The 27,230-nt window shown below is 30.2% G+C and overlaps 1 long non-coding RNA gene across 2 annotated transcripts in view; it reads left to right on the top strand.

The window, feature by feature from the left end:
• The first annotated feature begins 4,185 nt into the window (after positions 1-4,185).
• The window catches only part of LOC143066422 (uncharacterized), a 46,040-nt gene continuing 22,995 nt past the window's right edge, over positions 4,186-27,230 (top strand). Inside the window, exons 1-2 of one of the 2 annotated variants that reach the window (XR_012975612.1) lie at positions 4,186-4,472; positions 6,207-6,466. This is a non-coding gene — a long non-coding RNA (uncharacterized LOC143066422). The remainder of the gene's footprint in view (positions 4,473-6,206; positions 6,467-27,230) is intronic. The other variant, XR_012975611.1, reaches the window with a different exon arrangement.

Raw genomic sequence — 27,230 nt, 5'->3', positions numbered from 1 at the left:
ACCGTTAGATAACAACTGTTATATTCATGACTTGGTACAGGACATTTTAATAAAAAATTGAAGGTTGAACCTGGTTTCATCGCTATCCCAAACATCCGCTTATATGACAATTTTATAAATACAGTTAAAATAACAACATTACGAGACAGCAAAACACGTCAAACACACAAATTATATGCGTATTTTCGAAATTGTAAGTTTCAATTTTAGTAAATAACGAGTCTTTCAATTAATTTGATTATAACACTTTTGTGTTATATAATGCAGATAGAAAGACATCTTTAACTAAACATGTATATGCGGTTATCATATAATACGGTAGACATTTAAAAAGGTTAAAGCCAACAGTGTCATCCACAATCATATCATCACAAAATCTCTGTTTCAGGCCTATTCAAAACGTTAGAAGGTCCTTACTATATATTGGCTGCCGAAACGATACAATTTTTTTCTTCTATCTTGGTTTTAAGGATGTTACAACTAATCCGTTTGTTATCTTAAATTGTCCCCTAGCTATAATCAAGGAACTTTATATCAACTTTTGTAAAAAGTATATAAAATGAATGTAATATTCATTTTGGAATGGAAATACTCTGTGGCTGTGACTGATGCATATCGTATTTTGAGTATCCTTTTAATTCGGTTGACAGTTATGACTCTAAGCTCTACGCTACATTACCACACAATGTTTTCGAAAAAAGTTTTCTGATGATAAACTGTTCCTTTGAATCTGACTGCAAATGTATGTTCTGCAACTCATATAAAGCCTTCTTCTGTTATGAAGAAATAACCAAACTTATTGCAACTCTGATGAATTGCTTAAAGCTTTAAGTTTATTCCTCGACACCATCTATATATGTTAAGAATTGATCGACTGTTTATACGCATTTCTATGAGCAAATATTGTGCACGTTTAATAGAAGACGTTTTCCTGTACGGTTTATAGCCAAACTCATTACAGATGTGTTTCAATTCCATTTAATTGATTCTTACTCATCCTTGATGAACATTTTACTTTTATAATCTGTATAATTCTCTGATCATAATGTAGAAACTTATCCAAGGGAACGGGTTTTAAATATATCTTATAATAATAACAATAATCGTCCTTTTTAAGATCTGGATATCCAAAAATATTGCAGAAGAGATTATTTTTCGTTTCCTTTTGTAATATTCTTTTCCTAAAAAGGTGATGTTCTTTTGGCCCCGTCTTACGATGCGTATTTTCCGAACTAGGTCGTTATGTCCATGTCTATAGCGTTGTGTATTAAAAGTTCAATGAACGTACTATATATATATATGCAAAACTGGTAAATTTTTAAGTCAGGGATTAAAGGACCACAAATTCCTTAAAACCTTTCCCTTAATTATTTTACAGATAGAAAGATTTGGTTTGATAATTTTGCTATAAGTTTTGTTTATGGTAACTTCATCACAAACGGGAAATAATAATATAATTTAAACGGTGATGTTGTTTATAGAGCCCGTAAACTTAAATACGATCATATTCAACGGGTTGATCATTTGAACAAATTTTGTTCTTAAACACAATCAATATGACATTGAAGCAATATATTTGAATATTATCTTTGTCGGTTCTAAGATTGATTTTGTTGTTAATAAATGTAAACATTAGGTTATGTTCTTCTCATATATATTATGATGGTATGATACTAAACCCCTAACGGGAAGGATTGTGCCTGATGTTCATATGATGAAATCATAATCTTTCAGTCAGTTTAATTGAAGTCTGGAGTTGGCATGTCAGTTAACTGCTAGTAGTCTGTTGTTATTTATGTATTATTGTCATTTTGTTTATTTTCTTTGGTTACATCTTCTGACATCAGACTCGGACTTCTCTTGAACTGAATTTTAATGTGCGTATTGTTATGCGTTTACTTTTCTACATTGGTTAGAGGTATAGGGGGAGGGTTGAGATCTCATAAACATGTTTAACCCCGCCGCATTTTTGCGCCTGTCCCAAGTCAGGAGCCTCTGGCCTTTGTTAGTCTTGTATTATTTTAATTTTAGTTTCTTGTGTACAATTTGGAAATTAGTATGGCGTTCATTATCACTGGACTAGTATATATTTGTTTAGGGGCCAGCTGAAGGACGCCTCCGGGTGCGGGAATTTCTCGCTACATTGAAGACCTGTTGGTGACCCTCTGCTGTTGATTTTTATTTGGTCGGGTTGTTGTCTCTTTGACACATTCCCCATTTCCATTCTCAATTTTATTACTGAATTATCGACATAAATTTTTCGTATGGATTGTAATACATTTGTAATAACGGAGCAAATTATAGCTTACTATACTGGATTTGTTTAATCTGGTTGGTAGAATTTGATAAACCTTAAAGGCAGTGCGGAGTCTAATTGTTACATACATACACATCTTCTTTCGTCTCTGGTGGATAGATGTTTTATTGAAAATCATACCACATTTAGATTTATATTGTATTTGCAGTGTGAGGCACTCACATATTTTTCGTTATTTTTATTGACTGAGTTTAGTGATTAAGATTATAACACAATGTTGATTGCTGTTCCCCTATTTTTGACATTTTTACCTATTACGTCTGTTTGTTTCTCATCTGTGTCAATATAATGGAATTTGATGTGACTGTCATACAAGTGAGAGGTTTAGTTAGCTTTAAAACCAGGTGTTATCCACCATTTTCTATATAAGCAAAAGCCTGAACTAAGTCAGGAATATGACAGTTGTTGTCCATTCGTTTGATGTGTTTGAGCTTTTAATTTTGTCATTTGGTTAGGGACTTTCCTTATTGATTTTTCCTTTGAGTTAAGTACTTTTGTGATTTACTTTTGATGTTACAATTTTGAAAATAAAATAATTGCATGACTTTTATAATATATGTATTGCATTTCGCTTTTCCGAAATGAATTATTCTATAGTCAACAACGGAAACGTTACGATGCAATTCATTTTTCGTATAAAATGAAATTTTATATACCCGGTATCAGGCTAAACAAATGACCAAATTAGTCAAAAGTTTATAAAAATTCTTGTAATGTTTTATTCGAATTAATTGATTGTTTACCCATATTGCCCTTTTTGTTACCATTTCTCAAAAAAATAATCTCGATTCCTTTGGACAATAACACGGTGTTTTCTCACTATCAATCTTGGTAAGATTTTCTGAGACTTCTGCTTTCACTTTGTAAATAAATGGGTTTTTTTTTCCAGAAATTGTATGAACAGTTTTTCATATTTGTCGTACTTTAAGATAACTTGGGATTCAAACTTGTGTATCAGTGTACAAACACAACGAAAATTATTTATTTTTTTATTTATTTTTATTTAAATTTCTAGGATTATTTAGAATTAACCTGTCATTATCACGATACAAAATATTTTCCAGTTACAATTCTATTTAACACCTAAATGTATCCAAATCACACCATCTATTATCTTTCAACCGGGGAACTGATGTATTCTGTCCACAACCGGGGAACTGATGTAATTTATCCACATTCGGGGAACTGATGTATTCTGTCCTCATCGGATAACCCTTCTCCAAAGTAAAAACACGAAGAACACCTAATTGCAGGTATCGGAAGTTGCATAGCAGGTTTACCGCCAAACTTTTAAAATTTTTTTTTTTTTTAAATTTTTTGTTTCAAACATCAAAGTTACAGTTTTGAAAGGCGTGATCAAACTCATCATATATACCACGATTAAATTTTGTATTCGTTTCGTCTCTACAAGACTCATCATGAGTGACGCTAAAATCCAAAAATTTAAAAAAAAAAGCCAAATAAAGTACGAAGTTGAAGAGCATATAGGACCAAAACTCCTGAGAAATTTTCGTCCTTCTTTTATATATAACAAATACACCATTTACACAGTTTAGTCTTTTTTTGTATATGACCTTACCTCATCAGTACTGCTGAATATGTAAAGAAAGTTTACAAATAAAAGTATCCATAACTTCATGCAATGCTATAAACAGAACGAAGTGAATGCACGAAAGACTAGAATATCTACTTTAGAATATAATTAAACGAGAAATAGATGTTTTAAACATAAAACATATTTTCGTGATTATAGAAACTAATAATAGTAACAAAATGATGAGTTATAATCTCAAAATAGAAACAAATTGTAAAAATAAAGCGTGGAAGAGCTTGTAGTACAATATCTGTCGATAGATAAAAGAATCTTCTACTGTCATTAACACTGGAAGTTTAGTCATAGTAAGGAATAAGGCGAAATTCAAGCATTTGACTTACTTACGAATATAAAGTATGTATTCAGTGAACACAGAAAACTTGGGAATAACAATTTATAATTTTTTTGATTTATATTGGAAATTTGCTACTGATAAAAGGAAAAATGAATGTAATTTTCTTCGGCTGTTGATAATGGGATTGCGTGGGTGTTAGATCAATAAGTTGTCCATGCTTTGTGTATATTGAGAGTTTGTGTTTACAACGGGAAAGTTAAATGAAGGTAAGGACTTTTTTCTTTAATCTAAAGAAGTTGTTGTGCGACTGATTCAAAATAAATTACAAAAAATACAAACACAAAACGACACACGACACGCTTAATTAGCAACTTCTTAATTTGGCATTTACCGATGCAAAGGGTCAATGTGACGTCATAAAACTTGCCTTTAGCCATTACGTCTATTTTTTTCGTCATGACGTTGCACTAAAAAATTGAAATGGGTTCTGATTCAATTTGGAAAATAATTTTCTGTTTTAATTGTATTCTGTATAAGTTGATAGATTGTTAATCGGCAATTAACCTTAACTTTTTAACTTATCTCTTGTTTTAGAGATACGTTTGTTTTAAAAATATGTTCAGTAGTCAGTTGCAAACCTTTGAATGGCATTTCAAATCTTTAAAATGTATACAGTTATTCATATCTTAAATTACTTATTGAAATATTTGTGAACCTCTCCGTTTTCGATATTACTAAAAAATTCATGACATGTAGTCATATAGCATTGTAAACCGAACTATATAGTTATTATGTACTTGGTAAATAATGTTTCTGTTTACGTTGTTGAGGGATATCTGCAGCATTCAGTTGCTATGAACAAGTTAAACATTGCATGCTATAAATGGAATATAAATAAATGCATAATATTATAAGTAGTGGTTAACCAGAAATACTGCCGACAAATTGATACGTCATAACAGACTGACGTAGACTTCTACGCAATATGATATTCTATATGGATCTGCAGAACGTATTGCTAATATTTACAGAGGATGTTAAATCTAATGAGTATTTAACTATTTATTGGTTTAACTTTGCTGCATTTACACAGACAATGATAGATTTAATGGTCATTATCTTAAGGATGAGAGAACTTAATACAAAAAAAGAAATTAAATCAAATCGCAATAATGAGATTTGAGCGAAACACATAACTTATGGATAACTGCATTGTGTAACTGAATGTTAAATTGATGGATATCTCTAACCATAGATGTAATACTCATAGATATATGTCAAACAATTGATATCTCACATTTGTAAATTTATAAAGATATTTCACTATTTTTTAGTTTTAATTGGAGAAAAGTTGGGGGGAAAAGGGGGGGGGGGGTGATCGAGAAAGATACAAGATAAACAATAAATAATGAATGATATTTGACCTAACTTAAAAATATTAATGTGATTGGAACATAAAGACTATATCAAGACAGCATTCAAAACAGATTTTAGTTTTTATGAACCATAAACATGACAAATTTTGCCTAAATGTTTTCTATTGGCATTTTTATTATAAACGTTTGAAACTTATCAAATACCACACATCACGTGTGACTTGCCTAACCTTCAGAATATCAAAATAACCAAAAATGTCATAACATTAGCTTCAGTACAAATTACATAATTTTGAAACGAAAATTTAAAATTGAAACGTAGGTATCAATTACGGTGAACTTAACTTACAGTTTTTAAAAAAATGTTAAAAGCTGTAAAAATATCCGTATTTATTTAAGAAAAATAATCGGTTCTTCATTTCTTTGTGTTATATATTTTAGAATCATTCTTCATATAATAAAAAAAAAACTTATAATACATAATGTATTTGACGGCTATTAGTTAGAACAGTCACTTTTGGGAAATAAAGAAACATTGAAAATTTTCAGAAACTAGTTAACACAAAAATACTGATTGGTTTGCAGTGGAGTACAGTTTAATGATATAGCTACTTTCTTTTGAAGACACTCATGAGATTTGGAAGGGAAGGGAGACGCAAAGATTTTGGAAATGAATATTCTGGACTAGTTAGAATTGGAAAAATAACCTTTTCCAAAACAGCACGAAAATGAATATTTTGCACAACAAAAAGCAGGAAATATATGTGTACAAAAGTAAAAGAAAATGTCCACGCTCTCAAAAATAACCTGAACTCGACAAATGAAGAAAAAAATTAATATTCTCTCAGAAATTTACAGATAATTCTGGAATGTGTTGATCAAAGGTAAACTAAATATTTTTTTTTTATACTTAATCACTTCGTAATTTGTTTGTAAAAGTGAAAGTCACTAGTTATTCATGGTATTCACAAATAACGAACTTGCATGCATAAACTATGTCATTGAAATGTTTTACTTCATTCTTAGCAAACATTACCCGAATAAATGTCACTACACAATTCCAGTAAGGAAAACTTTTATTCATTAATTGGTAGGTTGGGTTTAGTTCTTATATAGGGATGTTGCAAAAATATAAACCGCTTGATTAACTCATAACATATATAGGACAATACCATACACCCTTCCATTTAAGTCCTTAGTGACTTTCGGTAACTCGGTCTATTACCTATTAACTCTTTTAAGACTTTGAAGAACGCTTATTAGAAAAATAAATTTCAATTGCATTAAATACAACAGTGATAAAGTCGTACCCTGTTTTTATTCAAATCATTGCACTGTGGTCTTTGGTGGATAGCTGTGTAATTGGCAATACTTTCACATCTCCCTTTCTCTTACCTTGTGGTGTATATTACAAACCATGGTAGGTTATCATCTTAACATAATATAAGGAAGTAACTCATTCATAATTCTAACCAAATTTGTACTAATTGATCGTCCAGTAATCATACTATTATCAAGATTTAATGAAAACAATGGTAATCAAGCAATCAAAATTTCTGCAACGTGAAAGTGGTTTATTCTGAAATAACTTCAGCCTTCAGATGTTTGCATGTCAAAAGAGCACGTTTGTTATTGGTTAGCAAACTATATACCTTTAGACTTTCATTAATTATTTAACTTTAAAAAATTAAATAATTAATCAAACACCTCCATGGAAAAACCTTGATGCCAAGAAAAAAATACCCATACTCCCACACGGAAAATCCAATGACCAATTATACTGATATGGATTATGGAGCTGGATAGTATAGTAACACTCAGAGATCAATCAATACAGTTAATAATAGCTTTAGAATAGTCAATAATTCATTGAGTGTCGACTTTCATGAATTAAAAATATTCCGTCTACAGACGAGACGAAACTGGATTTGAGATTGAATATTCAAAACCTCGAAGCAAAAAAGTTTATCCATGTTAACTTAATCATCACCACGAATGTATGAAGAACGTTTCCCCGCAATAGCGGATTATATAGTTGTGATTCTGTGGTCATGTTTATGGTGAACTTGAACTTCATTTCAAAGATTTATTTTACTATATATCCATACAACGAATAATATTACACAACTGCTGTGATGTTTTTAATAATAATAAAAACATGGACATTTACAATGTATGAGGATATTCGGCGACACAAGTTAACAGTTAACTTTGCAAACGAAATATACAACGTACTCTTCAAAGACATTTAAATTTGCTACTTGCCAAGTTACCACGGTTTTCAAATTTCTTAGAGTTTAATATTAGGAGGGTACATAATTTGTGAAATTATAAACATGCTCATACGAAGAAAGTAACACGTACTAAATTTCGTGTGTAATCTTATAAATATTTTCATAACTCCGCTTTCTTAAATTTCACGACATTCTTATCACCGATTTCTTTACTTGCCATGCGAGCACGAAGAGTATCAATTATGGAGTAGGATCAGTTTCCCATTCCGGAACCCCTCTATATGTTTTAAGTGGTCGTTGGTACTGACCATTCATTAGTTTCTTGGATGGTGTTTTGTTATTGTTGTTTGTCTATTCGTAATTCTGTTTGACCATGTGGTTTTTAGTTTTTAATGGTTTAATTATTTTTTCACAGTCCTCTTGTTATTTTCAGTATTTTTTGCAAAGCAAATATGTACAGAAAGGCATTTTGTTTTATCAACAGCATAAAGGCAATTCACATACACTCATGATTTTAATTGTTCATTCGCTGCTAATATTTTGGTTAAAATAAATTCTGATATGTTAGAGGATGATGAATCAATATATCATATTATTGTGCTTCAAACTTATTTGTCCCATATCTTCACATTCGGGTTTATAATTTTATTAATAATTACGTTTATTCAATATAGGAGAAAAAAGACTTGCATTAACAATAAAATAATTTAAAAATATGTATTTTTGTTTTTACCAATCTATTTTTTACCAACTTATATTGACAACGGTTGTTATATATATAACTATTCATTGTTTTCTCCGTCATTTGGTTGATTAAATTTCAAAATTTTAATTTGTTCAAGACGATTTTGACATTATATAAAAACAATTAAGATGTGAATTTACTGTTACATGTATAATAACATCTTCTGGTTTGTTTTGAATCACTTTCACATGTATAAAGTCATTCATTATTTCTTTCGGATTTTTATTTTAACACGTTTATTTGTTGAAAGACATGTGAACATTTTGATAATTTATGGCATAAACATGGGAAGGTCAATGTAAAAGAGACAAATAAAAGCTAAAATAAGATTGTACGTACATGTTTTTTTGCCTAAGGCATGCTACCAGTCAAGGCTAGATTCATACTTTGTCAAACATGCCAATGGTACAAAAGTCATTCAAACAAACAAGGAAACTTGCGACCGCGTATACATTTTTCATTATCATATAACACCAGTATTTAATACCAAAATAGATCTGAGGCAGTAGTATACTGGACTTTTAACTCAAGTGGTATTTTGCAAAGTCTTTCTTTTTTAAATACTTTTAAAATAAAATCACAGTTAAGCAAAACAAATTCATTTGAAGATTATATTAAATAAAACGAATTCTGGTAAAAAAAAGTGCAATGTCGTATTTATTTAAATAAAATCTACGGTTTCTTTTTTAAGTTTTTAATATTTTTATTTAGTGCGCTTTTTACCGTGATGAAAAAAAAAATATAAGCATAAACAGGAAAAAAAGTTCCTTGAAATGTTCATAATAAACTCATCATAGATACCAGGATAAAGATTATAAAAGTATGTAGCACACGACTGTTTGAATCTAGTACCGAATTTTGTCTTGTTGAATTATTATTTAATGAATAACATACATGGGAATTTTTATAGTTATATTGAGTAAGCTTTATTGTAAAAGAAAATTGACGGTGGACTGCCGACTAAAACATGAATCTTTGTTTAAAAATATTTTTTTCAAGGGCATAAATTATGAAGAATATATCTAAATAAAGTCTTTAGTTTAGAAATACATATTGTGACATACTTTGCACTACACAATCTTTTTCCTTTGTTTTTTTTTTGTGTGTATGTGAATGTGACTCAAATTACATAAATAAAGACAACAATAGTATACTGGTTTTCAAATCCAGGTTACAAACCAAAAACTGATAGAAACACATCAACTATGCGAGGAAAATAAAGGAATAACAGGAATACCGAAGTGCAACAAAAACAAAAGCCAACACACATAGATACGAACTATTTGATAAAAAAATATTATATTCCTGACTTTATTACAATTTTTGATAACGTTATGCTTAGTTTTTGGAAATGGATATCATTATACTTTAAATTCTCAACTTTTATTTTTATTTCTTACTATATTTTGAAGAGATGTTGAAAATGGATAAACCGAACAATTTTATAAAATAAAGAACTGCATTGTTGTATTGAGTTTTCGCTGTATGTGGACGGACAAATGGAAGAAGTTAAGTGCCAGTCTTTGTAAGGATCAGGCAATTTAGAAAAAATTCAAAACATGGCCGAAAAAAACCCACCGACCTAACCATCCTATTTTGAAGTTACCCTCATCCTGAGTTAATAATGGTAGGTCTTTTGTTTCTGCGTGTCTGGTAATTCGAGAAATCTCCAGTTAACTTTTGGTTGGAATGATAGCAAATTACGGAGTTAGCTCCCCTTAATTTTTATTTTCTAGTGCATTTCAACCAAATGATATCTTGAATTACCAAAACAAGAAAAGGAAACGAATATTATATTCGTGCACCATTTTACAATTTGAACATAAATTATTGTCAAATTGAGTGGGTTTTTGTTTGTCATGTTTTCACCACTGCCTGATTCTTAGGCAGATCGGCACTTAAGTAAAAGACGTCAACAAACATAAACTGATAAACACCAAACGATTTTTAAATTAACAGTAATAAAAAAAAATGCAGCTGTATTCGGAATAATTTTGTATCTTTAGTTAATATGAAGCAAACGCCAGGTAATTTTTGTAAATAACAACGTTTATAGATGCAAACTAAAACATATAAACACTGAAAATAATGTATTTTATTCATTATTTTTTTCATGAGTGAAATCTTAGTATCCAGTCGAAATTAGATTTTTTTTTTATATTTACATAAATTGTCTTTATTTTAACTTTCAATTTACATACAATATAACACATGAGCAGTCATATGGAAATGTTCTTATACATAATGTCATATATTAACAGAATATCAAAGGTATTAGATTGTGAACCAATGCAATGACACCTACAGTCTCTTTTCAAAATAATTCTCATACACATTACACACATATTCGTAAAAATTGTTTTAATAGTGTATTTATATAGTCTGAAATGGTCAGCCATATGATTTTCTCATCCAAAGCATTGATGATAATATGTTAAAATAGAATATACGGTTTGGGTGATTTTTTTAGAAAAAAATAATGTGAATTTTTTCAAAATATCAAGGGAGACAACTTATTCCTAAATTTCAAGCTAAATAATACTTTTTCATATTTGAATGTAGTGTAAATTTTATAATTGTAAACAGTAAATGCAAATTAATGGGATTGAATCGTGCTGATATGCCAGTTTCCAAAAACAGTAACACAATGATTTTTGCGAACAGGTTTGCATTAAAAAATGCATGCATTCAACAAAGTATCAGAAAAGGCAAAATATCAATATCAGTGCATCATTCAACAGAGTAATGGACGAAAACACTGTTTTGCAGCTATCGATTTTACAGCTGGTGATACGTGTGTGCGGGAAGCAAGTATATACTTCTTCCATGGCGGCAAGTTGTTACGCTTCTTATAAATCCTGTCGGTGTTAAAATCTTTAAGATGTTATTGTTATTTTTTCTTGGGAGAAAACTATCTGCAGTATTAAGAAAACAAATTTGAAGTGCATTGCACATATATTTAAAACATAAACAATAAGTCAAAGCACATTTAATGAAAGTACTGATATAAAACTATGTCACTTCAACTGTTTATAAGATATCTAAAAAGTTCTTCGATCTTTTTGGTAGATGGAAATGAAATTGATATACAAAAATCACAAACGAGAAGAGTTTTTATCTGTGTTACGGTATTGTTCTTACTTTTAGTATTTATTCAACATTTTTGTAATGTAATTATTTAATCGACATCACGTGAATTGTAATCATTTACTCAACATGACTTGAATTGTAATTATTTATTCGACATTATTTGATTTGTAATTATTCATTCGACATTACTTGAATTGTAATTATTTATTCGACATTACTTGAATTGTAATTATTTATACTTGTATGATACTTATTTACCTATGGTCGACTTACTGTATGCTGCACTCCTGTATATTTTAAAATTGATTTTATCGGTAAAACAGGACCTTGTACTTTTAAATTATCTTCGGATCTAAAAACAATTTTACAATTTTACAACGCTTTTTGACAAGAAATTGACATTCACTCTTATTTTTTGCTTCTCTTAATTGCTAAATGATATACAAAACAACAAGTTCAAAGTCTCTCTTTTTAAACATACACTTAAATATGATGTAGAAACTTTCATACGTTAGTGTCTCTGTATTGTGGCTTATTCGTAATAATGTATGTTGTACATTATGTGTATTTTCTGTTTTTTTTTTTGTTTTTTTTTTTATCTTATTTGGTTTCTATTTTTATGATACATAACCCTGAATATATTTTATTTATATTAGAATGCTATCAAACTAAATTTTCTAAAAGTGGTATAATTTTATATTCTTACTGGTAACTGCAAAAGTTATCTGGAACAACAACTATCCCTGTTTAACACTGAAATATACATATACAGATACTATTAATTTTAATAGTCCTTCAAGAATCCAACAAACGTCTATCAGTCTCACTTGGTCCTAGCATTATCCTATATTCATGACTAGTTATAACATGTTGCCCTTAATTTTTGACTTGGTTCAGGATGCATTGTGGACATTGTATATTTAAAGATTTAGGTAATTTAGATAATTTCGACGGGATTGTGATGCTTCATTTGCTTTTTCTTTTGTATTTAGCTTTCTACGCGATTGCTTTTGTATGCTTGATTAAGATCATTCCAGTAACATGGATCATGCGCAATAACATTGTCATACACGTTTATATTATGCATGTACTTTCCAATAGTTCTGAATTGATACATTTATCGCATGTATTGTGACATTGTCATACATATGTCTTGATACATTTATTATCAAATACTTCCGACTTACGTGGTTTTCCTATATTTCAGACTTATTACATGCATTGATCCATATTTCCTGTTTACTAATTTATTGGCTTATATGATATAACTTATAAAATAAAATTTATTTGTCCTATATTTCTGGCGTGGTTCATGCATTGTCATATATTTCGGTCTTAGTACCCTAATTGTTCTCTATTTATGACTTGGTTCATGAATTGCCACATACTTTTGACTTGGTTCATTGTGTCACATACATTTGACTCAATTGATGAATTGTCATATTCTTCTGACTTAGTACACGCATTTATTGACGACTCAGTAAACTCGTTCTCATTTTTTTATGACGTAGTACATGTATTGTCCTTTATTGAAGACTCAGTAAACTCGTTGTCTTTTATTTATGACTTTGTACACCCATTGCCCTTTATTGACGAATCAGTAAACTCGTTGTCCTTTTCTATGATTTAATACACGCATTGTCCTTTATTGACGACTCAGTAAAGTCTTTGTCCTTTATTTATGACTTATTACATGCATTATCGCATACTTCTAACTTGGTTCAGGTATCTATGATAAGTTTATTTGGTACATATGTTGTCACATTCCTTTGACTTGGTGCATTCATTGTCACAAACTTCTGACTTGGAATATGCACTGTTTTTTATTTATGACTCGGATCATCCATTGTCACATATTCCTATTTGGTACATGTGATGTCATATACTTTCGACTTGGTTCATGTTGTTTTGTAACATACTGCTTACTGCTGATTTGATACATGTGTTGTCATGTACATACCTTTAACTTGGTTCATGCATTGTCAAATATATCTAATTTGTTTCATGAATTGATATACTTTTATCTTGGTTCATGCATTATCACTTACTAATGGTTTTGTACATGCATTGTTCTTTAACTGTGATCTGGTTTATGCATTGTCATACCAATGTACTTCTGACTTGGTAATGCATTGTCCTTTATCTGTGACTTGGTTCGTGAATTGTCACATACCATTGACTTGGTGCATTCATTGTGAAAAAAATTTTGACTTGGAATACGCATTGTCCTTTATTAATGACTCGATTCGTGCATTGTCACAAATTCCTATTTGGTACATATATTGCCAAATACCTTTGATTTTGTTCATGCATTGTCATATACCTCTGATATCGTAAATGTGTTGTCATATACATTCGACTTGGTTCATGCATTGTCATATAACTTCAACTTGGTTCATTTATTGTCACATACATCTGCTTTGCTTCATTTATCAGTTTACCATTGCCTTGGTTGATGCATTAGCACTTACTTATGACTTGGTATATGCATTGTTTTTTATTTGTGACTTGGTTCATGTATTGTTACATACTTCTGACTTAGTACACGCAGTGCCCTTTATGTATGACAAAGTGCACGCACTGTCCTTTATATATGACATAGCAGTACACACATTTTCCTTTATGTATGCAGGTACACATATTGTCCTTTATGTATGCAGGTACACATATTGTTCTTTATGTATGACATAGTATACGCATTGTCCTTTATGTATGACAGGTACACATATTGTCCTTTATGTATGACATAGTATACGCATTGTCCTTTATGTATGACATAATAAACACATTGTCCTTTATTTATGACATAATAAACTCATTGTCCTTTATTTATGACTAGTTCATGCATTATCACATTCATCTGACTTTGTATATTGTCTGTCATATACCTGTGACTTGGTTCATGCATTGTCGCGTACTTCTGACTTTGTACATATGTTGTCACATACCTTTGACGTAGTTAATATATTGCCACATACTTTTGCGAGGGTTCTTGAATGAATTGTAATATATCTTTGACTTCTTTCATGCTTTGTCACATTCTTCTGAATTGCTACATGTGTTGTCCCATACCTTTGACTTGGTTCATGCATTGTCCCATACTTTGGTTTTGGTGCATGCATTTTGTGCATAATTTTGTTACACACTTCTGACTTTGTGGTTCCTCCTTCATGATGTATACTTTGTTCCACATCTCTTCCTTTTTGGTGCATACTAAATCGCATACTTCTGTCTAATTACATGCTTTGGTACACACTTCTGACTTGGTGTGTACATTGTTATTCACTTCTGCCTTGACACATACTTTTATTGTTACACTTTCCTGACTTGGTACATACTTTGTTACACATTTCTGACTTGGTACATAATTTTGACACACTTCTGACTTGGTCCATACTTTGATATACATTTCTGACTTGGTACATAATTTTTGACACACTTCTGCCTATGTCCATACTTTGATACACACTTCTCACTTGGTACATGTTTTGTAACACACTTCTGACCTCGCACATGTTTGTTACACTCTTCTAACTTGACATCTGTTTTGTTACATACTTCTGACCCCGCACATGTTTTGTTATACACTTCTAACTTGACATCTGCTTTGTTACACACTTCTGACTTAAGTCTATGGTTCTGTTAGGAATACGTCTTCTTAGATTTTAAGTTTCTATATTTTTCATGATGCAGTCTATTGTATCTCCTTAAATGGTTTTTAAATTAAGTTTTACAAATTTAGATTAATGAGATGTATCGTTAACCTCAGTATTGTAACTAAAAGATTATTTTCACTTCTTTCTTTGACTTTTTTTTTGCACGTGTAGAATCCTTTTTGAATTTCTATGAATTCTTTTTGTAAATATTTCTTATTGTCTTTTGTCATTCATTTCTACATCATTATCATAAGAATTATCTGCCATATTAGTCTCGAATCTTATCAATGTTCCCTGATAATTTTAAAGGGTACTAGTGTCGTTTGGCCGAATAAATGTGTGTGTTGAAGGATTGTAAAAAAATATTGTAATCTCGATGCTGGCAATAAAAAATTCTTTATATCTTTTTAAACTTGAACAATAATTATTTCCTTGGACAATTAGAAACTAATAACTGGAAGATACTTAACGGAATTCAAATACAATATTAATAAAGATTCATTAGGAAAATATAAATATTTTACTTATTGTGGCGGTATAAATTAGGTGTAAGAGTCTAAATTCAAACGGTTTCATTTATTTATATAACCTTGTTTCGATTTTGTTTATTTTGAAATTAAAAAAAAAGTAATAAGGAAATAAGGACAGAAAAACGAAACAGAATTTTATATTTTTGAAACAGATTTTTTTTCAAAAGAAAAATCTATGGATTTGAAATAGGAGATTTAATGATTTGAACACATATAATGTGTGATTTCCATGCAAATGCTTATTTTGAAAGAATTCAATTATTTTATCTATGTTCAGTTATATTTTAACAAACAAGGTTTTATGCAAAATTTTACCAAAATCTGTGACACAGTCCATTTACTGTACCATGACCTTAAATAAATTACAAACAAATCAAAGTTGTATGATGATAGAATGCTCTACAATGAAACTCGTATTTTAAAAACGTTGTAATTAAATTTCGTATACATTTATATTTTTGTTCCAGGAATAGTTGTTATGCACCATTTTTGTAATCATAAAATCCTTAGATAACGGAAAAAGTATCTAAAGAATATGATGCATGTAATGGAATCTTCAAAAAGAAATTCAAAAGACAAGGGTATATTTTATTACAGGTGTTTATTCGTAAGAAAGTTTTGTAAAATCCATACCAGGAGTGTAACAGAAAGCAGATTATACTGATGGAGATTCGTAAAAATAAAACCATTCACCAGAAAATCAAATTGTGATATAAAATATTGAAAACAAACCTTATAAACTATAAATTTAAAAATATTATGTGAAATGCTATCGGCCATTTAGTACTTTCAAGACACTTAAATCAACATTTTTCAAAGGGAAGCATTAAAAAATTGCAGGCTTAAAATTTAGTTTTCTAGACCCGTGTTTTGTCAACGTTAGTTGCGTTTGAATCGAAAATGGACGACTAAATCGATGCCAATGTTGAAAAATATTTAAAAACATCTTACCGAAGCAATCTAAGCCGATTTGGGGCGGGTGTGTTGGGTAAGGTCTGGTTTGGTGTGATATAAAAAAAGTACGTAAAAAAGGTAGATTAGAGCAGGAGATAATATATATATAGATATATATATATAAATTGAAGGCCTTTTCGAACGTTCTCTGAAAGATTTAAGCCAAGTCATAACTAAGGTTAAAATAAAAAAAAAGAATTAAAAGACAGTCCATTTCCTCAGTTGATTGTCTTTCTAAACAACGTGTTTTAAAACTTAGCAACTTAATTTGAAACAGAGAAAGTTCCTAAATTAGAAGTGTATATTTGTAATCTCCAAGAAATTGCTTCTCAAACATTTGTAATCTCAAAGGAACTCTCATGATATTTGTTTTACACATATTCACATTAAACACAACTAATAGATAGAAATAAATTAATTTAAAATTTGAATAAACTGAATATATGAAGAAATATTCTCCACTTGTTTTTGTAGTGTATAAGTTTCACGTGTTGTTTTCAATTTTTTTTCAATGTTTTCTTTAGTTTTTTCTTTACATTACCAATATTTTATTGTTACTAACGTATTGTTGATTTCCTGCAAAACATACACAACAGCATTTGGTAGAAGCAAATATGCTTACGCCATCTGTTTTTGAACTCAATAGCTAAATAAGGTCCTTTCGCCATTTTGTTATAGGTTACATTAACCTAGAGATTCTTGCCAGCCGTCTGTTACAGATAATTGAACAGCTATTGCAAATATAGATCAGTCTAACTTATGCATTAATCGATATTAACAGAAAATTATTAAACTTTCCTACCTTTCATTTTTGCAAGCCATTTTCTCGGTAGGTTAATCTATTCGTCTCCGCCATTTTACAGCATACTTCCATATATACGCTGTCGACACGTATGTATATACCAGTATATAACGGTGCAGCGATTATGTTTTATGTCAATTAATAAAGATAACGAAAGCATAAATATGAGTAAATATAACAATTTTTTAAGAAGGTCATGATAATTGCATTAAAAAGTTGGACCAATTGTTAACAGGTGACATTCGATATTACTCAACTTAACCCAATTATTGCTCGATCGGCACATTAAACATTGAAAAAAATATATCATACATAATTTTTAATTTCAGGCAGATTTATCAAAATCTAATAAAGCTTGTGGCTGGATTATTGCAACCTATCCCTTTTTCGTCTGGATTTTTCTAATTTGCCATGATGTATGCTCACATGAGACGTAAAAACTTAGCTAGTAATTTTCTATGTGCTCTTCCTTAAATAATCAGTTTGACCAAGAAACAAGCATACTATTACGCTATGTACATGTTTTGCTTCAGGTGAACGCAGCACACAGTCACAAAACAAAGGAATTGTTATACTTGGTAAACAATTAAGAAAAAATCATAACGGTTGTATTCGTCCAACAAGCAATATACAATATAGAGAAAAATGAAACCGACTGGTACAATCATTGCTATATTATTATACACAATTGCCAACATTAAATACTATTATAATATAAGATAAAAGATGGGTATGACAGCATAACAACATAACTGTTTTGGGTACTGATATTGTCCTAACACACGGTAGCATATAATGTGCTATAGTATAGCCTTTCCAAACCGCTTAATAACACAATAAACAATGACTATTGATGCCTTGGTTTCTATGTACAATATTGAACCAGGTGACAATCATAAGATCATTTCTCCACCATCTGTTCTCTATAGCTATTGTTCATTTGAAATGAAACGGTGAGTATTTTATTTATTTTTATTTACGGATTCCTATTAGTCAGGGTCAAATTAAATAATTTAGAATTTATACATTCAAATTTTCAAAAAACAACATTTTGATTACAAACTGCCTGTACCAATCAGGAATATGACAGTTGTGACCCATTCGTTTGATCTGTTTGAGCGTTTGATTATGGACTTTTCGTTTTGAATTTGTTCTGGAGTTCGGAAATTTTGTTATTTAACTTTTTTATCCTGGTAGGTTGCCCATCATTGGCTTTTGAATATGTCGGTATGTAAATTTGTAAAACAAAAAAGTATGGTGTTGTAATGATTTGATATCAATTGAATAACACTCGTTAGTGGTGACTGTCTTTTTTTTAATGTAAGTGGGCAAAGAATCATATTTTAATTCTTCTTGCCACAAGCTGTTTGCAGTTTTTTCAACATAATCCTTTTATTATTATAAGATTTTCATCCAGCATTTTAATAAATAATTTCATCCAGCAACGACAACCTTGTTTGTTTATAGAAGTGGTTCAGAAATCATTTGCAAAAGTGACGACTAACAGGACCATTATACAAAACGAAGTGTACAGGAGAACATAATGTATTAAACAACAGACATGTGTCTATTAAAATGGAAGCCCTTACAGCAAAATGCCTTCAGTGTGTAGGGTTTTTTTTTTTTTTTTGTAATGTGTTTATTAGCAAAAACTACATAAATAAATAATCATTGTAAGTAAGTCCATAGTACATCAGCTTCAGTGTGTAGGTTGGTTAGCTTGCTTGGTAGCTGAACCGTGAAGTCATTATTAGGTCAGATAAACTACTCTCTTTTAAGAGTACACTAGTCCGAAAGATAATCGTTCTATCTGTCTGTAGAACTAGACTACTCCAAAATAAGGGTAGTATAGTTAACCTTATTATGATTTCACGGTTCAGCTAACAATCAAGCTGTCAAAATATATTTCTTTTACCTACACACTCAGGGCATTTTTGCTATAATCGTCTTGAGTCTGGTAATGTTGTAAATAAATATAACAGTGTCATTCAAAAATTTGCCGTCTACAGGACATGTGACGGGGTTAGTGTATCATATATGTTTTTTTCGTCAATTGTCTTGTACCTAAACTAGTCTGTTAGTTTTTCGTTTGATTAATTTTGCATTTGTCATTTCGAGGCCTTTTATAGCTAATGCTGCGGTATGAGTTTTGCTCATTTGGGTTGCACTATATGTTACATTTTCAGGAAAAGTGGCAATCAAAAGGGTTCTTGTGAAAACTCCACAATTATTAAAGTGGCAACATAAATGTGATTTTTAACCCATATTTTATTTGTTATGTCGACGTTATCATGGTTAAGGTCGGTCATAGGATCTGTTTAAGAAAGTCAAAATTTGTATGGTTCTCTGGTTTGCATCCGCTTGTTTGTATGTGTTTGGTGTTTTGAGATAAACAAACACAAAAACATTTAAGAAAATATTTGGAAACGAAAAAAAAAAAACAAAAAAAAATAATTGGATTTTTCAACCTTCAGATGCATAAATCTTCAATTGTTTAGAAATTAACTTCAATGATTTCAGTGTTATGAATGGTGTCAAACTGTATATTGTCGTTCATGGTTGTGTGCTTTTATTCTGGTACAGGTTTTGAAGATTTGACTTTTTCTAAACAAACGAAATTACAGACAAATGTTAATTGTGAAAGTAGTACCTATATTAAATGATGCCATCCAGGTTTACTACACATTGGCTCAGTTATCACAGAGACGACCTTTTCTCTATCACATATAATGGGATTTGATATAAGCAATCATTTGAAATTTTCACATATAAACATCGCTTGTTAATTTCAACGATACTATATTTTAAGGATTCTGTTCAAATATGTTTGACCAATTGCATAGTCAGATTTATTTGAATAATTTGTGCTTTCAATTTTTAAATTAAGAAGTCATTCTAATATTTTCAATGAATATTTTCCCAAGTTTCGTACAATTATAGATTCCTCCATTATCCTTTATCAACAACAGGACCTTTAATTCTGTAGAAAAATATCACTATCACTGTACGACATTTACCTCATGGTAATGTTAAGGTGGCACACGCAGTAACGTCAATCCACCAAAGATGAACCAGGACAAAAAAAATTAGAAAACGTTGCAGTGGACAAAATTTCAATAACGTATCTATAAGCAACTAGTAAATAGAGATGAGGAAAACGCATAAATTGACATTTCCGTTAGTTTCTCGTAATAATGGATTTTTATTCATGTTTCCATTTTTATCTATGTTTCCCAAAAAATGAATGCATACTTCTAAGCCATTTCGCCAGTACATTTTTATAAATGGAGAAAAAAATACAATTTCAAGTTACCTTCAGAAATTATAGGAGGCACACATATAGTTATGTTTGAGCCATTCCCTTCATTTGTCCGTTCGTCCTACCAACTTTTGTATCAGCTACTTCTCCTGAACTGCATACAGAATTTTTTAAACTTTCACAGAACTTTACTGACACATTTTTCGTATTCTATTTTATTAGATCTTCATCCGAATGAATTTTGGGTTTACTTTTTGTATGACAGACATATTCATATCTACAGAATACAGTGCACATTTGTATCCACTTTTACACCTAAATCCCTATTGAAAATTTTATGATACTTTGTTAAAATCTAATCAATAATGTATTCTGCTCTTTGGTCGGGTTGTTGTCCCTTTGACACATTTCCTATTTCCATTTCCATTCTCAATTTCTTTTTTTTGTTTTTTGAGCGGTAATATATTTGGGTTTCTTGTGGCGCACCGAAGAAGTTCGCCATTCCTATATTGGGGGGGGGGGGGGTGTTACTGTTTGATCTTTATACATGATTTAAAAGAAACTGTTCTATTAAATTGAAAAGAAACTAAGATTTCACTTCCTTCAGGCAAAGTTTAGATGAATTCGGCTATTTTTTTTTAGCTTCTTTTCGGTCATATAGCACTTTCGCTTCTTAAACATCATTGACTTTTAAATATGAGCGTTCCTGACTAAGGTTTATCCAGAAAACACCACCGGATGCATGAAATATATAACGTTTAATTTTCAATTTTTACTTACAGAACCTCTAACTTTCTTTGTTATATTTAATCGAAGTTCAGTTTCAACCAACACATATACTGGTATTTAATATATTTCATTTATATTTATTTGTTGCGGAATAAGTGGTAGATATTTACAATCTGTCATCGTTTTATATGATCTGGGTTTGTTATTGACTAAACATTGGCCACATGGTTATCATTTTGAAGAACATGCCACCACTGATGACTGTAAAATTTAAATACACTATTGTTTATTTATTATCTTTTTATAATAGCATATATACTAAATGTATCATTATTGTTTTCTTCTTCTATAAATGAAAGAATTGAATGTCTTGCCATTTGTTAATTACTGTGCTACGTCAATTTCATTCACACTGCTTAATAAAACGAACAATCATTTCATTATCAAATGCTTTTTAATTCTTTGGGATTGGTTTCGAAAGCTGTGAAAATCTTAAATACGGAATAATGTTGTAAATCTTTTTGTGAGTTTTTTTCTCTTTCAAATTGTGATTTTAGAGTTATGTGCTTTTCTTGTACTTTTTTGTTGTTCTCTTTTGTGCACGTTTTGTTTTTCAATTGAACGCGATTGCCATAGGAAATGGCAATGACCAAAACAAAAATAAAGTTTAACCCTCCACATAAAAATGAAATATACCTATCTGTACTGAAAACCTCGTTAGGCATTGTCTTGTGTCATATCTTAACGTTTTGTCTTGTTTGGAGAGTTTTTTTTTTGGTTATTGACAACTGTTTACACATTTGTTTATCATTTGATTGTTGAGTTAAAACATTGTATTTTTGTCAAAATTCTTTTTTCTTCAGAAGTGTTAACTAAGAGAAGGAGAAGATATCAATAACTGTAAAAACCGTAAACTAACATAAAACAGGCAGTGCTTACATTTTCAACCATACCCCCAACCCCAATAACCGACGTACAGATGACAAGATAACGGAATTTTAGACACGACATGTGGAACATATCCTTTGTAATCTATGAGACAGATATTTAACCATTGTCAACCAAATCCTGATGACATCTTTTATACTTGCAGAAAAAAGTAAAACAACAAAAATACCGAGCTCCGAGGAAAATTAAAAACGGAAATTTCCTAATCAAAATTGCAAAATCAAAAGCTCAAACACGTCAAACGAATGGTTAACCACTGTCATATTCCTGAACTGGTACAGCATTTTCTTACATAGAAAATGGTGGATGAAACCTGGTTTTGAAGCTAGCTTAACCTCTCACTTGTATGACAGTCGCATAAAATTGGATTATAAATAACGATGTGTTAACAGATATTATAGGTAAAAATGTCAAAAATTGTGTTACAATCTTAATCATAATAGATTAATTGTATTCAACAAAACACAAGCTATGGAAACTTAATATTGGGAACATTGAAATCATCTCTTCTATCAGAAATTGATCATTATTTCAAATTCTAAAAGGAAGTCAGAATATGAAACAAGCATAACTATGTCGGTGGCATCCGTTATTTGAAGTTAAATGGTATATATGCGGTCATAGTCACCAATCTTTTAATTATTCAAAGAGAAGGCATTATCTATATTGTTGGAAATTAAAGGTGATGTCATCAATTTTTACAGTCTTCTTTCGAATCTCTTATATGAAATCTGCATCAAACAAATAAAGGGAAATAAGAACAGCACAGTTGGTTCCCATAAGAATAATTATTGTCTGTTCAAAAACAGGTACTCAACGTAACACATATATTGTAAAAAATATTTTTAAGCAACATTTAATAGGTGTGTAGATCCTAATTTTTTGTCTTCAGTTTATCATTGAGAACATACATTATACACTTTTTATTGGAGTTTATATATCAGTTATAATTTAGTGGTTTTTTTTATCCTTCAAGTGAATATAAGTGTAACATGAAGTTTCAAAATGATTACAATTTATACATAAAACATTGTGAAAAAACCTTACCCTATATAATTGTTTCACCTATAGTTAGGATACGACTGGGTTTAATGATGAAACTGTCATGCAAGTGAGAGGTTTATCTTGCTTTAAAACCAGATTTAACCCAACATTTTTTTCTTAAAATGTCCTGTACCAAGTCAGGAAAATGTCAGTTGTTATCTTATAGTTTGTTGCTGTGTGTGTTGCATTGATGTTTTTTCCGTCGCACTTCAGTGTTACTGTGATTTTGTTGTTTTCCTCTTATAGTTGATGTGTTTCCCTCAGTTTTAGTTTGTTACCCGGATTTGTTTTCTCTCAGTCGATTTATGACTTTCGAACAGCGGTATAATTCTGTTGCCTTTATTTGAATATAGATTTTTTGAATAAATGCTAAAACACATACCTGCAATCTGATTCTTCTTTCATATCCTCTTTGTTTGTTTTGAAGATTTTTTTTTTTCGAAAATTCAAACTCAATGGTAAAATCCCAGTAACATATGAAAGACGGGTTCGAGTACTATTTTGTTTAAATTATTTCACTGAATTTCATCTGTGAAACACTATTTCAGAAAAATAATGAGCAACCACGTGTTTAGAAATCTGCGTTGTATGAAGTTTTAACGTTTCTTTCTTGTCATAATTTAGAACCTTATGCAATGTCAAAAATGGCTTGTCTTTTGAATTTATGAATTATGTTGTCTGTTGATTCTTAACATGATATTAGTTAAAGAAAATGTGTTTAAATATAGACTGTTTCATCCTATTGTATTGTCAAGTTTTCACGTTTCTTTCTTTTCATAATTGTGTATGGTCAAATTAACACCATTCTTCTTTTAATGATTTAGTACTTTTTGATGTCAAGATGGCTGTGCTTTTTAAAATTAATTTATGATGTAGCACATGTTTTTTCTTATTTTCTAAATAACAATTAACAATAGAAGATGTTAAAAAAATACCTTTATATATGGTTTAGTCCGCATACTTTCAATAATTTCAAAAAATAAATCCTTATTGTTTTTTTAAATTTCCTTTTAGTTTCTAATTGTGTATCCCACCTTTGTTTTATTTTATACTTACCCGGTTAATGTTTACCTGTTTTGTTTTGTCGGTTATAAACGAACTTGTACATGACATATCTACAGTAAATGTTCATTTCACAATCCATCTTGTTCAGAAGGGTTTACTTTATGATCATAGCAGCTATTCAATAGTCATGATGATGGATAATTTTAAAAAAATAATAATAAACACTTGAAGATAATTCTTTCATATAATAATTATATCATTATGAAAAAAAAACAACATTATATTAAATTTCTGAGTACGTATACTTTACAGTTTGACTGTCCCTTTGGTATCTTTCGTCCCTCTTTTACAGAAAAATTTAATCTAATGCTGCTCCCTGGAGTACAAATGTATCTAACCGAAAAGGATATTCTTAGAAATTTGAAGGCATCGTAAGTCTAACCCAAAATGTTTTGTCATACAGTTCGAACGTATCGCAGGTCTAACCAAAGAGGGTGTCTCGATTGTCCCATTTTTAATAATTCCAGATAATCATAAGATATATCATTGGTCATGTTTTGATTTTTTTTCTCAATATTTTGCTCCTGATTTTGAATTATTTATATAGCTTAAATGAACAATACCTTATACAATGCCAAAAAAATTCGCTGATCTCATGTATTTTAACTGTATCGTCTCTTGAATCTAAATATGAAAGAAGACAAAAAACTAAGCAAAATTACCCAAGGAAACATACTTTAAAAAAATCAATATTGGCAATTCATAAATGCCCCTTTATATATAGATGAGATCCTTTGGCCACAACCTTAGTATGACATTTCCCAACATTTTACCGGTGCTCAATCACATATTTGATTTATAAGAGACATATCAACAAAACTTATACAAGCCGAAGTGATTGCATGGACTTTAAAAGGCGCGAGACCTGGTGCGTCGACAATTCATCGTTGTCTGCTTTGGAAGCTTTACCCGTCATGCCAATTCCGACTCAGCAAAAAACAGGATTACAATTTTGTACGCCAAACACGCGTTTCGTTTAGCTAGTAGCTATAAAACATGCTATGACCTATCATTTTCTACATAAGAAAATGTCTGTACCAAGTCAGACATATGACAGTTGTTGTCCATTCGTTTGATGGGTTTGAGCTTTTGATTTTGCCATTTGATGAGTGACTTTCCGTTATGAATTTCCCCCCGCGCGGAGTTCAGTATTTTTGTGATTTTGTGTTTTTTGGAGTATAAAAATCACAAATGAATGCATCTTAAAATCGTATCGGAATTAAAGCTATGTGATGTCTTATATTTTTTTCTTATTGGTGCAAATTAATCAATTTGTTTGTAGATCTCTCTTTATGAAAATTTATCCAAAAAAAATGTAAATTTGCAATATTGTAAAATTGCCATCATCAGCAATGCAAAAAAACTAAAACACATTTTTATTTTATGAATATATGACGAATTTAAAAATTATCTTTAATGAGTACAATGTCTCTTTTTAAAATATTCGAATGACCCTGGGTTTTATCAATCATTTGATTTTGGACATCGGGTGAAAAAAGATTGAGAACTGTATCAGACATTTTCAGTTATCTTAATATCTTCTTATTGTCAGCATTATCATTTTTTTTATGAACAAATCTAAAATTCATGCTTTCTAAGAACTGCTTTTTGTATATGTCTTTATTAATTGAATGTAAAATATAAACGATGCGCCAAAAGGGAATGAATTTAAACTAAATATTTTTTGTCATACCTATAACATTTCAAAGTACACTCATTGGATTGCATGAAATTAAACTTGTGATATACTTATAGTAGGAAGAGGACTCAAATGGACAGAGAAATCTATAAATCGGTAGACAAAAAGTATAACAAAAATACAGAACTGCTAGTCAAGTTCAAAAAAATAAAAAACAACGGCTAACACCATGGGCAAAAGAAAAATGCAAACAAGTCCACGAGTCACTACATAGAAAAGTAAGAATCGAGTAACACGAGTGTCACAAAATAATCCGAGAATAAACCCATCACCAGGTACCCTTTAGACCAAAACATAGAAACGATATTTCAAAGGGCAGTATAGTTTTTTTCCTAAAGGACGCTGAATATTTATAAGCTGAAGTACAATCGCATCTTTTATAAAAAATATCATTAAATCAGGAAGGTATTGAAATATGGATCTTAAGAAAAGATACTAACTCACTCCGATCTTTTGGTATAAATTAAAATGTTTATTCCGATTTTAATGCGTTCTACATGCATATGTGGGGGAAAATCGTCATTGGCCTATGCACAATAAGTGTTGTCAAAAGGTCATTACTTTAGTACATTTATTATCAGAGAAACAAATCATCACAGGTTGCAACAATTAATAATTAAAAAAAAATGAGTTACAAATTATAAGGGAAGAAGAAACTAGTCTCAATATTGCTTATTAGATCAAAGACATTCTGATGGGGAAGCAAAAATTAAAAAAAGCATCTTATTTTGTATGACCCAATGTAAGATTGTAGTACCTATTTGTTTTGTTTTTGTCTTTTTGTAAATGCTTTATATTAGATCAGTATATAATTTGAATGTATTTGTAATGACTATTCTATTTTGTATGCTATTTAATTGATGGGATAATACATTTTCTAATAATTTTGATTT

This window comes from Mytilus galloprovincialis, chromosome 3, assembly GCF_965363235.1.
Source record: "Mytilus galloprovincialis chromosome 3, xbMytGall1.hap1.1, whole genome shotgun sequence".
Taxonomy (NCBI): domain Eukaryota; kingdom Metazoa; phylum Mollusca; class Bivalvia; order Mytilida; family Mytilidae; genus Mytilus; species Mytilus galloprovincialis.
Note: the sequence above shows the minus strand (reverse complement) of the source record. Positions and strands in the feature narration are given on the sequence as shown.